The 12462-nt window shown below is 43.0% G+C and overlaps 1 long non-coding RNA gene across 1 annotated transcript; it reads left to right on the top strand.

The window, feature by feature from the left end:
• Positions 1-9474: 9474 nt before the first annotated feature.
• On the top strand, positions 9475-11901 carry LOC129529520 (uncharacterized). Its single transcript, XR_008675062.2, has 2 exons — positions 9475-10018; positions 11565-11901. It is a non-coding gene; the product is annotated as an uncharacterized lncRNA (long non-coding RNA).
• The last annotated feature ends 561 nt before the right edge of the window (positions 11902-12462 follow it).

The raw sequence follows: 12462 nt of genomic DNA, 5'->3' as shown, positions 1-12462 counted from the left end.
ATTTGAAATTCTTTTCCTCGATCTGAATATTATACATTATGGAGATGAAAAAAATTAATTAACCCAGAAATCATTGGATGAGTAATAATAGCCATGTCCTAGGAGTTACATAAATAAGAAAATGTCTCTCCAAAGTGTTCACAGTCTAGTACACATACAAGGAAACTCTATAAATTCCTGTGATAAAGAGTGATGTAAAGGGTATTATTACAACCCAGACCCAAAGGCATAGAGTTAAAACAGTGACTGGCGGCTGGACGCAGTGGCTCACGCCTGTAATTCCAGCACTTTGGGAGGCCAAGGCGGGTGGATCCACTCTCCTGACTCGAGGTCAGGACTTCGAGACCAGCCTGGTCAATATGGTGAAACCCTGTCTCTACTAAAAAAATACAAAAATTAGCCAGGCATGGTAGTGTGTGCCTGTAGTCCCAGCTACTCGGGAGGCTGAGGCAGGAGAATTGCTTGTACCTGGGGGGCGGATGTTGCAGTGAGCTGAGATGGCGCCACTGCACTCCAGCCTCGGTGACAGTGAGACTTTGTCTCAAAACAAACAAACAAGCAAACAACAAAAACCAATGAGTGGCTGGGTAATACTCACCGAGGAGGTGCATATCAAGGGTGATATAGTTTGTCCCTTCCATATGTCATGTTGAAATGTGACCCCCAGTGTTGGAAGTGGGGCCTAGTGGGAGATGTCTGGGTCATGGGGGCGGATCTGTCATGAATAGCATGATGCCCTTCCTGCAGTAATGAATTCACATGAGAGCTGGTTGTTTGAGGGAGCCTGGCATCCCTCTCTCGCTCCCTCTCTTGCCATGTGATGCTTGGTCCTGCTTTGCCTCCCTCCATGCATGAGTATAAGCTTCCTAAGGCCCTCACCAGAAGCAGATGCTGGTGCCATGCTTCCTGCTCAGCCTACAGAACTGTGAGTCAAATACACCTCTTTTCTTTGTAAATTACTCAGTCTCAGCTATTCCTTTATAGCAATGCAAAATGGACTAATACAAGGAGAGGCTGTTTCTCTTTGCCTTTTCCTTCTTTTCCTTTATTGCATGATTACTGCTGTTCACCCAGGCTTTCTGGGACCATATCCCCAATTACCACACCAATGTAGTAATTAGATAAAAAGACTCCATTATGAAAGCGTTCTGGACATATTAAGCTGGGGTTTGAAGGAAGGGATCTTGCTCCTTCTCTGTCTCAAGCCTCTCCTCACATTCATGCCTCTCCCATGACTTGTTGGCCCATTTGATCAAGGAGGTCTTCTCTGATAAATAGGCAGCTGGATGCTAACTTGTGTTCCTAGACACCCCAGTACTCACTGCCCCAACCCAGGAATTAATGTTGAGAGCAGACAGAGCACCTAACTAGAAAAGACCTGCAGAAACACATGGAGGCAGAGACCAAAAGATACAGAACTTAGCATACATGGGAAGGGAAGCCCACACAAATTATACGAGGGGAAATGTACGATGTCAAGAATCATTTGTTCTAAACTTCTTCACTAATTTTTTTCAAAACTTGGCATTTTAATGGAAAATGACAATAAACACGTGGGGCAGTGAAGTCAAATCAAATGCATTTTTTTTCTTCTCATGCACCCTGCAGTCAGTACCTGAGGGCCCACATTGAGAACAGATTACCCTTTGAGTGTTGAATAGGAATGTTTGAATATTAGAGGTATGCTTATTAATCAGCAGTAGTTATCTTTTTCACTCATTTGTTCACTTATACAACAAAAATAGAACCCCTACTACATGCCATATACTTTGGATCCAAAATATAAATAAGACAAAGTCAGTCTAATAATGAGAACAGACAAGCATAGTACAATGACTAGAGTGCAGTATATCCGAGAACAATGTAGGCCTCCCAAAGAACAGGGACGTATTTCCCTATTTGCCATTCAGAATTCACCCCAAACACTTAATGCAACACCTGACATATAATAGGTGCTCATTAAATAAGTGCTAAATGATGTGTCTATGTGTCCAATGCACAGTATGCTGTATAGCATGGAAGCAGGACACATAATCAGACAGGGTTGGTGGGTGAGGAAGGTTCAGCTGAGTTTTGTGTTCATACATAGAGTGACAGCATCTGCCTGATAATGTGATTTTCTGCAGCAGTGCTCATCTGCTTGATTATAAGTGGAATCATTGGATGATTTGGATGATAAAAAATAAGTTTCAGAAGGCAAAATATACAGGCGTAGGGAGGCAAGAGCCTTTCTGGAGAGTGACTGAAATAAATAACCATAAAATCTAGGAAGGAGAACTGGGAGCTGTGGCTCACACCTATAATCAATCCCAGCACTTTGGGAGGCTGAGGCAGGCAGATTGCTTCGGCCCAGTAGTTCAACACCAGCCTGGGGAACATAGGGAGACCCCATCTCTACAACAAATACAAAATTTACCTGGACATGGTGGTGTGTACCTGTAGTCCCAGCTACTCAGGACACTGAGATGGAAGGATTGCTTGAGCTCGTGAGGTTGAGGATGCAGTGAGCTGTGATCGCGCCACTGCACTCCAGTCTGGGTAACAGAGCGAGACTCTGTCTCAAGAAAGAAAAAAAAATCTAGGTGGGTAGGAAAGAGAATAAAGAAGTTCCAAGGGAGTGAAAATAGAGTGGTCAAAGCACCAGAGGTCTCAGTGAAATTCAAATACTAGAGAGTGGGAATAAGAATGAGGAAATAGGACCCATAGGTGAATATTGATGTACAAAGCTAAGATACTGATGTTAAAGATTTCAGAAATAGACCTGTTCAGGGTAATGTTTATTTCCAGTGGGGATGCTGAAGTGGGGTGGAGGCCATTTAATTAGAGAAGATTAAAGCAGTCTGTAATGCTTGGGTGGCAGATGGGGTCATCCTTGCTGTGTAGGACAATGGCAACAGGAGTAGCCGTGGAGGAGAAGAGCCAGAGGCCAGAGACCTCAATGGAGCAGTGGCAGGGCCATCAGTGAATGACAGCATTAGAGAGGGGTAAGCTTCACCAGGGTTCTTTCAGAAAGCAGAGCCTGAGGCGATGGCTTGCATGCAGTTAGTTGATTTGAGGAAAAGATCCTAGTGAGTAGGAGTGGGGAAATGGGGAGATTGAAACAAGGAAGGCAAAAAAGTTAATGAAAAGGTATGCTCTTGAGTGATCTCTACTGTGATTGAATAGGGTTCTATCCTGCCTTCAGAAACTTCTGAAATGCCACGTAAAATGAACCTCAGAATTTGTCCACCTTCTTCTTCCACTTAAGGAGGAAGTCAAGGATTGTCTTAGTGGGGCTTGAACTCTTTCTTGTGAGGCTGCAGCAGTGTGAGTGCCAGGCAGCTTTCCACAGGTGTTCTACCCTAAGGCCTCTGAGAAGCCCCAGGTAAAAATCAGATGATAACAAGGTGCAGCTGAAGCAACATGCGGTCAGGTTTACACCTGCCTGGAGCTGGTTGTCACTACGGTGGCTGGAGTAAAAGCTAGGCAGAGATAATGTGATATGGGGCACCAGAAGAGTCTGTTACAATGGGTAAAGGAGTCATTGTAAGCAGGAGGTAGGAGCAAATAGAAAGCCAGTGTAGGCACAGGCATGGAGTTACTGTAGATGGTTGGCATTAATGACCAGAGTCTAGTTGGAGCCTTGCCCTAGAACTCCAAAAGAATGTGGATGAAAAGTCATCTTGCAGCTGAGGAGGACCCAGTTCCAAGGAAGGGGGCTAGACAGGAAGATCCATGCTCACTTGGGCTTCCAGGTGTCTATCCCAAGTGTGTTTAACCAGATATAGAGCATGGCTGCTTGGAAAAGCAAGCTGTGGCCTACTCAATGGCATCAATATATCAGGAGATACAATATTTGAGTGCGTAGAAGTGTGTTCTGAATATGGAAGAGAGAGAGAGTGTGTGTGTGTGTGTGAGAGAGAGAGTGTGTGTGTGTGTGTGAGAGAGAGAGAGAGAGACTAGAAAAAGAAATAAGATGGCACTTTACTCAGCCTTGAAGAACTAACATACAAAGATATAACTTATCTGATCCACTTGGCAGTTTTATTTATAAAAGTAAATTAACAAATTGGCATTCTGATTTAGATATAGCTCTCTTGGGAGTTTGTTTAGCCGGTTAAGCTCCCCTGAGCCTGAACAACCCTGGGCTTGCTAATAAATCAAGTCTAAGGATCTCCAAAGCAGAGGATCACACCCTGGGATTCAGTGTCCACAGCAAAGAACTGAGGTCCTTTGCAGTATGCAGTCCTAAGTTAGTGTCAAGCTCATCCCCTTCTCTAATATTTTAAAATTCACTTTCTGACTTCAACACACTACTTCTGTTACATACCACTGTATGAAAATAAAATGATGTCTCTGAGGCATTAGTTACCTTTGGCTGCATAACAACTTACCCCCAAACTTAAAACAACCCACATGTATTGTCTCACAGTTTCCGTGGGTCAAGAGTCTGGGCAGGCTTAGCAAGTTCCTGCACTTCAGGGTCTCTTACAGACTTGCAGTCAAGGTGTCAGCTGCGATGTAGTGATCTTAAGGTTCAACTGGGCAAGGATCTATTTCCAGGCTCACATGGTGGTTGGCAAGATTGAGATCCCTGTGGACTGTTGGACTGAGGGTCTCAGTTTCTTGCTGGCTGTTGGCTGGAGGCCTGCTTCAGTTTCATGCCACATAGGCAGCTCCAACATGGCAAATTGCATCATCAAAGCCAGCAAGGCAGAGAGTCTGTTAGCAAGAGGAGATTGCAACCTTTTGGCACTTAATCAGTGAAGTGACATCCCATCATCCATCTTTGCCACAATCTGTTGGTAGAAGAGAGTCACCAGACAAACCCACATTCAAGAGAATGGGATTATACAAAGGTACATATACCACGAGGCAGGATCATTGGGGACCATCTGAGAGGCTATCCACACCACTGTGTATCATCATAATGGTGACTGTGGCTCATTGAGGATACAAGCTAAGCTGCTTGGATATAGAAGTCCAAAAGCAGTGGCTTAAATGGGATAGAAGTTTCATTGTCTCTCTTTAATAACAGGCCAGAGATCTGCAAACAGTGCAGTGTGGAGGGGTAGCTGTAGTTCCTTTTATCCTGTGGCTTATCCCTTCCTCAGAATGCTGTTTAAATCCCCATGAAGTAAACTGATTTACCACCTCATTTTCATTCTAATCCCCGGGAATGAAAAAGAGGAAAATAAGAACTTAATCAAATTTATTTTAAGGATGTAATGCAACAGGAAGTTTTGCAGGTCACTTCTACTTGCATCTCACTGGTGAGAACTTGGGCACATGACCACCTATAACTAAAAGGAGGCTCTTGCTGGTCATCCATGGGCCCTGTCAAAACTTGACAGAAGGGGTCCTATTAAAGGAAGATAATGGGGAACAATCAGCAGACTCCACCACTGTGGCCAAGGATGAAGGGAGAGTTAAACATTTAATTTGTTACTTTCAGGTCATGCAACAGATGTTTCTTTGTCCCAACTGTGACGCTCTCTTCTTATCTATCATGGCCACCTAGAAAATACTATATGCTGGCAGGCACGGCTGCCAATCTGAGATGAGCAATTTTCTGCTTGGTTAAAATATTAATTCCAGTCCTGATGAGGGTCAGACAAGTGAGGTATTTTCCCAAACTAGAAAGAAAAAGTGCATTACAGATGACCGACCTCAAGCTCTGTTACAAGCTGGACCTCATATAGCTATACTTTGTTATTTAAACATCTTAAATGCTAAAATTCAAACTTATAAATAAAATATTCAAATTAGTGGACAATTCCTAAGAGAACTCTTCACTTTTTATATATTTCAACACCATAGTTATCAAATCATGAGAACCCCTTGTGCATTTATTTTAAAATATTAATTTATTGAAAAAGAAAAACTCTGCATCCCTGTATTGATATAAAACAAACTGGTGCCTGGTAAATTCTATTAGAAATGCAAGCACTGATAAGGCTGTGATTGCCATGTTGTCAGTGTCTAAGAGGCATTTCCAGCCACTAGTCGTACACTAATCCCAGCTAACAGGAGAAGACTGGGGATAATGCCCAGTTTTTTTTTTTTTTTTTGAGTTTTTCTAACAAATGTGTTAACTCTCAGAAACACACTTACTTTACACTGTGTAACTTCTTCTTTGTGTAAGAAAGAAAGTCTCTAGGATTTTCTAGGAGGTTTCGGGGTATACGTGTATTAAAAATCTTCCTATGCTATGTCTTTCAATAGTGCCAGCACAGGTCACTCTATGGTTAAAGAATTCCCATGGACATTATCTATCCCAAAATTTGTCACTAGAACCACTGGCCAGGGTACAACTGTTGGGCAAATTGGATCCACCAGAAAGTTAGGATAAGTAAGTCATTGGGCTAAATTTTTCAAACCTCTCAACTTTCTTAGGTATTTTGGTTTGATGGCATTTTGCCAGAGGTATTAAGAAATTCAGATGCATCTGTGATCTTTCACCTAGTGATTGACAATTTATAATTATATTTCAGATTTTTTTTTCCAAAAAGCAAAATACAGTTTGAATGATATGTCTTCCTTTCCTCTTCTGCTTCCTAGTGTGAAGATTCTCAACATGGATTCCATGAAATTGCTTTGGGAGTTGTGTAAAACTCTTGCAATTGTTTGTAAAATTTGTATATATGTGTACAGACTCTTAAAAGGGTGTTTGACACTAAGAAGTTTCCAGTGATTGGATGACACAATAGTAAAATAAAACCTAAAAACAAAAGAAATGACGACAATTGTCATTTATTGGGTAATTCCTATGCACGAGGTATTATGCTAAATACTTCACCTAAAATACACCATTCCATCCTCATAACAACCCTATTAAGTATGTAGTAATAGGTCTCATGTGGCGGCTCATGCCTGTAATCCCAGCACTTTGGGAGGCCAAGGTGGGTGGATTGCCTGAGCTCAGGAGTTCAACACCAGCCTGGGCAACATGGCAAAACCTTGTCTCTAATAAAAGTACAAAAAATTAGCCAGGCGTGGTGGTGCACACCTGTCATCCCAGCTACTCGGGAGGCTGAGGCATGAGAATCGCTTGAACTGGAGAGGTGGAGGTTGCAGTGAGCCGAGATCACGCCACTGAATTCCAGCCTGGGTGACAAAGGCAGATTCTGTCTCCAAAAAAAAAAAAGTTGGGGAGAAGGCAAGGCATGTTTTAGCAGTGTCATATGAATAAGCAGTTGGGTTGTACAGATGCACCAAAGAGGAATAAGATCACAAAGCCAAACTTAAATTTGTACAAAACAGAAGCTCAAGGAGATTCACTGTCATGTGGCTAATAAATAGCAGAAGCCAGATTTTAACTCGGGGTGTTCTCATGCCAAAGCCAGTGCTCTAATTCTGTGATTCTGTGAGTTCTCGCCTCCTCTGTATTGAGAAGCGCAGGAAGAATTTGCCTTATGTTGATGAGCAGTATCTACACTAAGAGCAAGGGAAAAGTTTTGATTTTTTTTTTTAGGTTTGGGGGTTGGAGTTTGTCTGTCATTTGTTATTGATTGATTGATTCATTCGTTCACACACATATCAAATATTTACTGAGCACCTAGCATATGCTAAGCACAATACTAAGTATTGGGGAACTCAAGATGAAAAGACATGTCCCTTTTCTCAAGAGATCTAACAGGTTAATGGGGACATAGTCCCACTAATATATAGCGACACCAGATTGCGAAGGAACTAAAGTGAATTTGTGAGGATGCTACAATAAAAACATAGGAAAAGGGGTAATCCCCAGGGGAGTCTGAGATGGTTTAAAAGATAAGAAACCCTTTAAATAAACATTTCAAAAAGAGTAGTGTTTAGGAAGATAAGTAGGGGAACCTGCAAATGAGAGAGGGGGAGGAGGAAAAAGAGAAAACATGGCATATTTAGGGAGTGTCACATGGCTTGACATTATAAAAGCACGAAGAATGAGGAGGATACAGAGGTGTGTTGAGAGAGTTATAAGGCTGCACTGCAAGACATGCCTGTGAAAAGCCAGGCAACATGGATGATATCGGCTGACATCATTTGAGCCGCAGTGACCTGCTTTCATTGTTGTGTTAGAAGGATTACTCCAGCAGCACTGGGGAGGAAGGACCGAGGAGGGCTCAGACTGAAGGCTGGTCTACTTACTAGGAAGCTATGGAATGATCTGGGTGACCAGGTGGTATTGCCTTAGACTAGGACAGTGGCAGTGGGGATAGATTTAAAAGAAAATTGGAGTGTAGACTCAGTAGGCCCTGATGGTCAATGGGATATGGAGGATGGGAGGAGGAGGAAAAAGGCTAGGAGGACTCCCAGGTGTGTGGCTTACACAGCTGGTAGGTGATGGTGATAATCATGGTCAGGAACACAGCAAGAGGAACAGATATGGCAAGAGGAGTATCTGAGTTAAGTTTTGGATCTGCTAAATATGAAGTGCCTGTAAGACATGCCATTGGAGAAATCCAAAAGGCAAATCCCTCCCATGCCCCTGAGACTTCAGGCTGCCTCAGCTGCATGGCGGTTTGTGGTGGACTCAGGGGAAAAGTCCTCCCCTCAGTTCTGTGTCTTCTTTTACCCATAGGCTACTAGAGCAAGGCTGCTTTTGCCCTGAGTCTCGGAGTATCATGAAAATTGGCTCCTTTGGCATCTGATTCTTTCTAACTCCTTTTTTTCCACAGTGGTTCAGAACCATTCAATGGGACCCAGCAGAGCATTCCCCATGCCACATTCTCTGTTGTCCTTTTCTCTTACCCCTGGATTTCCATGTATATTCTCTTCTTTCTTCCTTCACCCAGAATGCCAAAGTCTCTGTGCCCATGGATAACAAAACACAAGTATATGTCTGGCTGAGTGTAAGGAGATGTCCACATACCCAATCTTCATTAAGGAATTCCCCATCTCTGCTACACATATGTATGGAATAAAGTGTAGGAAATGAGTGAAGATGCTGACAGTGGTTATCTCTATGTGGTGCGATGATAAGTAGTTTTTGATGTATTTTTACTTCCCTTTGTTTTTAAAGTCTGGTAATTGTTTAACAACAAAACATCAAAAACATAAAAAAAAATAGAATTTGTAATTTCCCCCAATTTGTCCTCAATGCCTGTACCTGAGGTTGTCTCTGTGATAATGAATCGAACCTGCCCCTGGATGCCAACCACTGATCCTGCACACTCCAGTTTTTATTTCTGTTCAGTGCCTGTTCTATGATCAACTGGAAATCACATGTTCAGTGAAAGGCAGAACCCATATGAAAGAGAGCTGATTACTGTGAGCATTCACTGTATTATAGTGAGTGTGAAAAGAGAAGTGTAGCAGGCTGTAATCAGAGTGAAAAGGAAGCTCCATTCCTCATCAGCTGTGACGTCATCGCACATCAAATGGAAACCATGGCAATGAGTTAGTAATGTGAAACCACAGTTGCCAGAATGCTGCAACTAAGAGAGGGTGGAACAATGGAAAGGTAGCAGGAAGGAACAGTGTCACCCAGTACAAATGTCAAACACTGGATCCTGGTGTAATTAAAGCTGGGCCCTCAGGAGATGTGGCAGAGGCTTACAATGGTGCCACCACCCTGTACATTACTCACCTGGTGCCTGTCAGGTGACACCTCAGCGTGAACAGGAATATCGCCTGACACCATAGAAACACTGTCCTCTGATTCAGGACTCACCAATGGGGAAGTTAAAAATTAACCATGGCATTTATGCTACCCCTACGCACACCTTCAGACTTCAGAAATGTCTCCTGGCAGAGGCCTCTTTGGCCTGATGGTACTGTACCCTTCATAGAGTTATTATTTTATGGTTTTATTTTTTCACAGCAAACAGCAACACTATTTCTGAACTGTGGCTGTTTCTACAGAAAGGCTGAGTAGTAGGGCCAAGGCTATCTTTTGCCCAGTGTCCTGGGACTCTGGGGTATTGTGATAGCCCCAGAAAGTGAGCAGCCCTTCAGTGACTGGACGTTTAGAATCTGCCTCGCCTGCCCTCCAGCTCCCCTGAGCCCCTTCTGACCAGGGTTATGTTTACTTCCTCACAGCCACTTTTACTTCTAGGTGAGTGTTCTATATGCCTAGATTTGGGGACACCAGGAAAGTTTCTCTAATTCTCCAAACAGTTTGACCATGAACTAATTCAGACTTAAAATTCCATAATTAGAGTCACCGTCTTTTGACCATAGTTAAAATTCAATTAACTCTACAAGCATATTAATTTTGAACTGATTCTCTAGTTGGGACAATTTTGACCTCCAGGAGATATTTGGAAGTGTCTAGAGACAGCTTGGGAAGGTGCTACTAGCATCTAGTAGGTAGAAAGCAGGACAGCCCTTGCAACAAAGAATTAACCAGCCCGGCTGAGGTTGAGAAACCCTGCTCTAGTCAATGGATGTCACCTCTGCATTTTCAGTCATATTAATATTATTTCAAAGAAAAAAATGCAATTAACCCTAAAATGAAAGTATTAAGCCTTGTCAGTTATCTACAGTGTGGTATGAATACGTTTAACAGATCCTTTGGGAGAACAGTTTTAATAAGTGGAGGAAGACTATTTGGATGCTGGTGAGGAGTGAGGAGTGACAGTGGGTGGAAACCATTCAAAATTGAAACTTACAGGTGAAATATCACTTTGCCGGAGACAGATGCCAAAGGATTACTCTCTGATTATTTGGTTTCTTCTTCTAATGCAGTTGGTTAGTTTAGCAGTGTACACATCAAAATCCCCTTAGAAGTTTTTTTAAAATTAATATGCTTAGTCCCCATCCCCAAAATATGTTTAGGGCTTGGGCATGTGCTTTTAAGGCACTCTGCAGGTGACGATGATGTACACTCTTGGTTTCCAGCCACTGTGCTTAACACAATTAGCTAGTTAGGCCACCATGCTACATTTTCCCATTTTCCTTTTGAAACATGGAAGCCCCATTTTAAAAGAATGACCCATGATTATTCTGCTGCATGGCCCTGTAAATTAAGATGGAAAGGCCCTTCCTGTCCCGGCTTGAATCCTCTTGTCTTGAGAAATAATAACCCCCCAGGGCCATCTCCATTAAGTTTCCATTACCAGGCCCGGCAGCAGAGGCAGTGTTACCTGAAATACAACTTCTACTCAGAACAATTTCTGAATCCTGAAGATTGAACATGCCTGAGAGGAGGAGCACCTCTCTGGGCTCAGTAGCTTGTTCATTACGCGGGGTTTTAGACTTTCAAAACGACTCACTTGCCCTTTAAAAAATGTCCTCTTTTATGTATGCGCTCACTCATTCCATCAGTCAGCCAACAGCTGTATTTTAGACTCCTTGTCCATAAAATTATGCCACGTGTATTTGAGATCATGATATTACAAAAATAGTTTCCTTGGAGGAACTCACAGTCTATTAGGGGCAAGACATGAAACAAAAACCATGTAAAGCTGAGAAAACAAATAGAATAAAAGAGAAAACACTTAGACCCTGTTCAACAAGTCATTTATCTTTTGGTCCCAATTTCCTCATCTGTATGACAATGAGGTTGGATTAAATGGTCTTTAAAGCCCCTTCCAGCTTTCAAATTCTCTAAATCTACAATGCTGTGTGTTTGACCTGAGTGTTTGTGTATTTATTGATAGAGTTGTAGCCCCAAGAAGGATGTCAAATAAGGGAACGAAACACCCTCCAGAGAGATACCTCCAAAGCTCACCTATAGATGTCAACCTCTGCCAGTCCTTTGGGATGAGGTCATGAATGCCTTTCTCCAATGGAAAGCTTTGCCTTCTGCAGTTCGTGAGTCAGTTGTGACATGGACAGCATATAGTCCTTCAACCTCAGCCTGCTCACTGGTGGGATATGGACCTATTCGAGTCTGCTGCCTCAGATATATGGGCTATCATTATCCTAAGTGCCTGCACACCTACCCACCCCTGACCTGCCTGCCCTGCTCAGGATTAACTCAGTCTGGAAGGCTTAGCTTGGCTTTTGCTTTGTTTTCTTCCATTTGTTCATCCACTAACCATTAGGTGCATGCATGTTCATATCAGGCACTACCCTTGGCACCCAGATACAGACATAGACATAAGAGCAGGCCCTGCCTCACAGAACCCACAGTCCAGCTCTGCCTACCCCTGGGCTTTGGGCAGGGCTCAAAGCCCACTTTGTCGGCTGGGATTCTGCTGTGGAGGAATGAATGCCTAGAACCTCATGGTCAAGGTTTTGGCTGACTCTCCTAATTTGTCAATTAGACCCCTGCTGATATGGACGCCTGTCTATATCTCACACTAGTGTGCCTTTCTCTTTTCTTCTGGATCCTCTGCGTGGGCCTCCCCAAATCCATGTGGTCGACTGACATCTCCCCACCCTGGACCCTGTCTGGTCCTGGTTTCTTCCACTAGTACACCACTCTGTTCTTGAAATGTCAGCTGTAGCCAATTCCACCTGAGTAATAACAGGATGGAAGAATCAAGTCACCCTCACTGCCCCAGTCCTTCATAACTAGGAACATTTTTATTCAATATGCTCTTAAAGCATCTT

This window comes from Gorilla gorilla, chromosome 1 (assembly GCF_029281585.2).
Source record: "Gorilla gorilla gorilla isolate KB3781 chromosome 1, NHGRI_mGorGor1-v2.1_pri, whole genome shotgun sequence".
NCBI classification, from domain to species: domain Eukaryota; kingdom Metazoa; phylum Chordata; class Mammalia; order Primates; family Hominidae; genus Gorilla; species Gorilla gorilla.
Note: the sequence above shows the minus strand (reverse complement) of the source record. Positions and strands in the feature narration are given on the sequence as shown.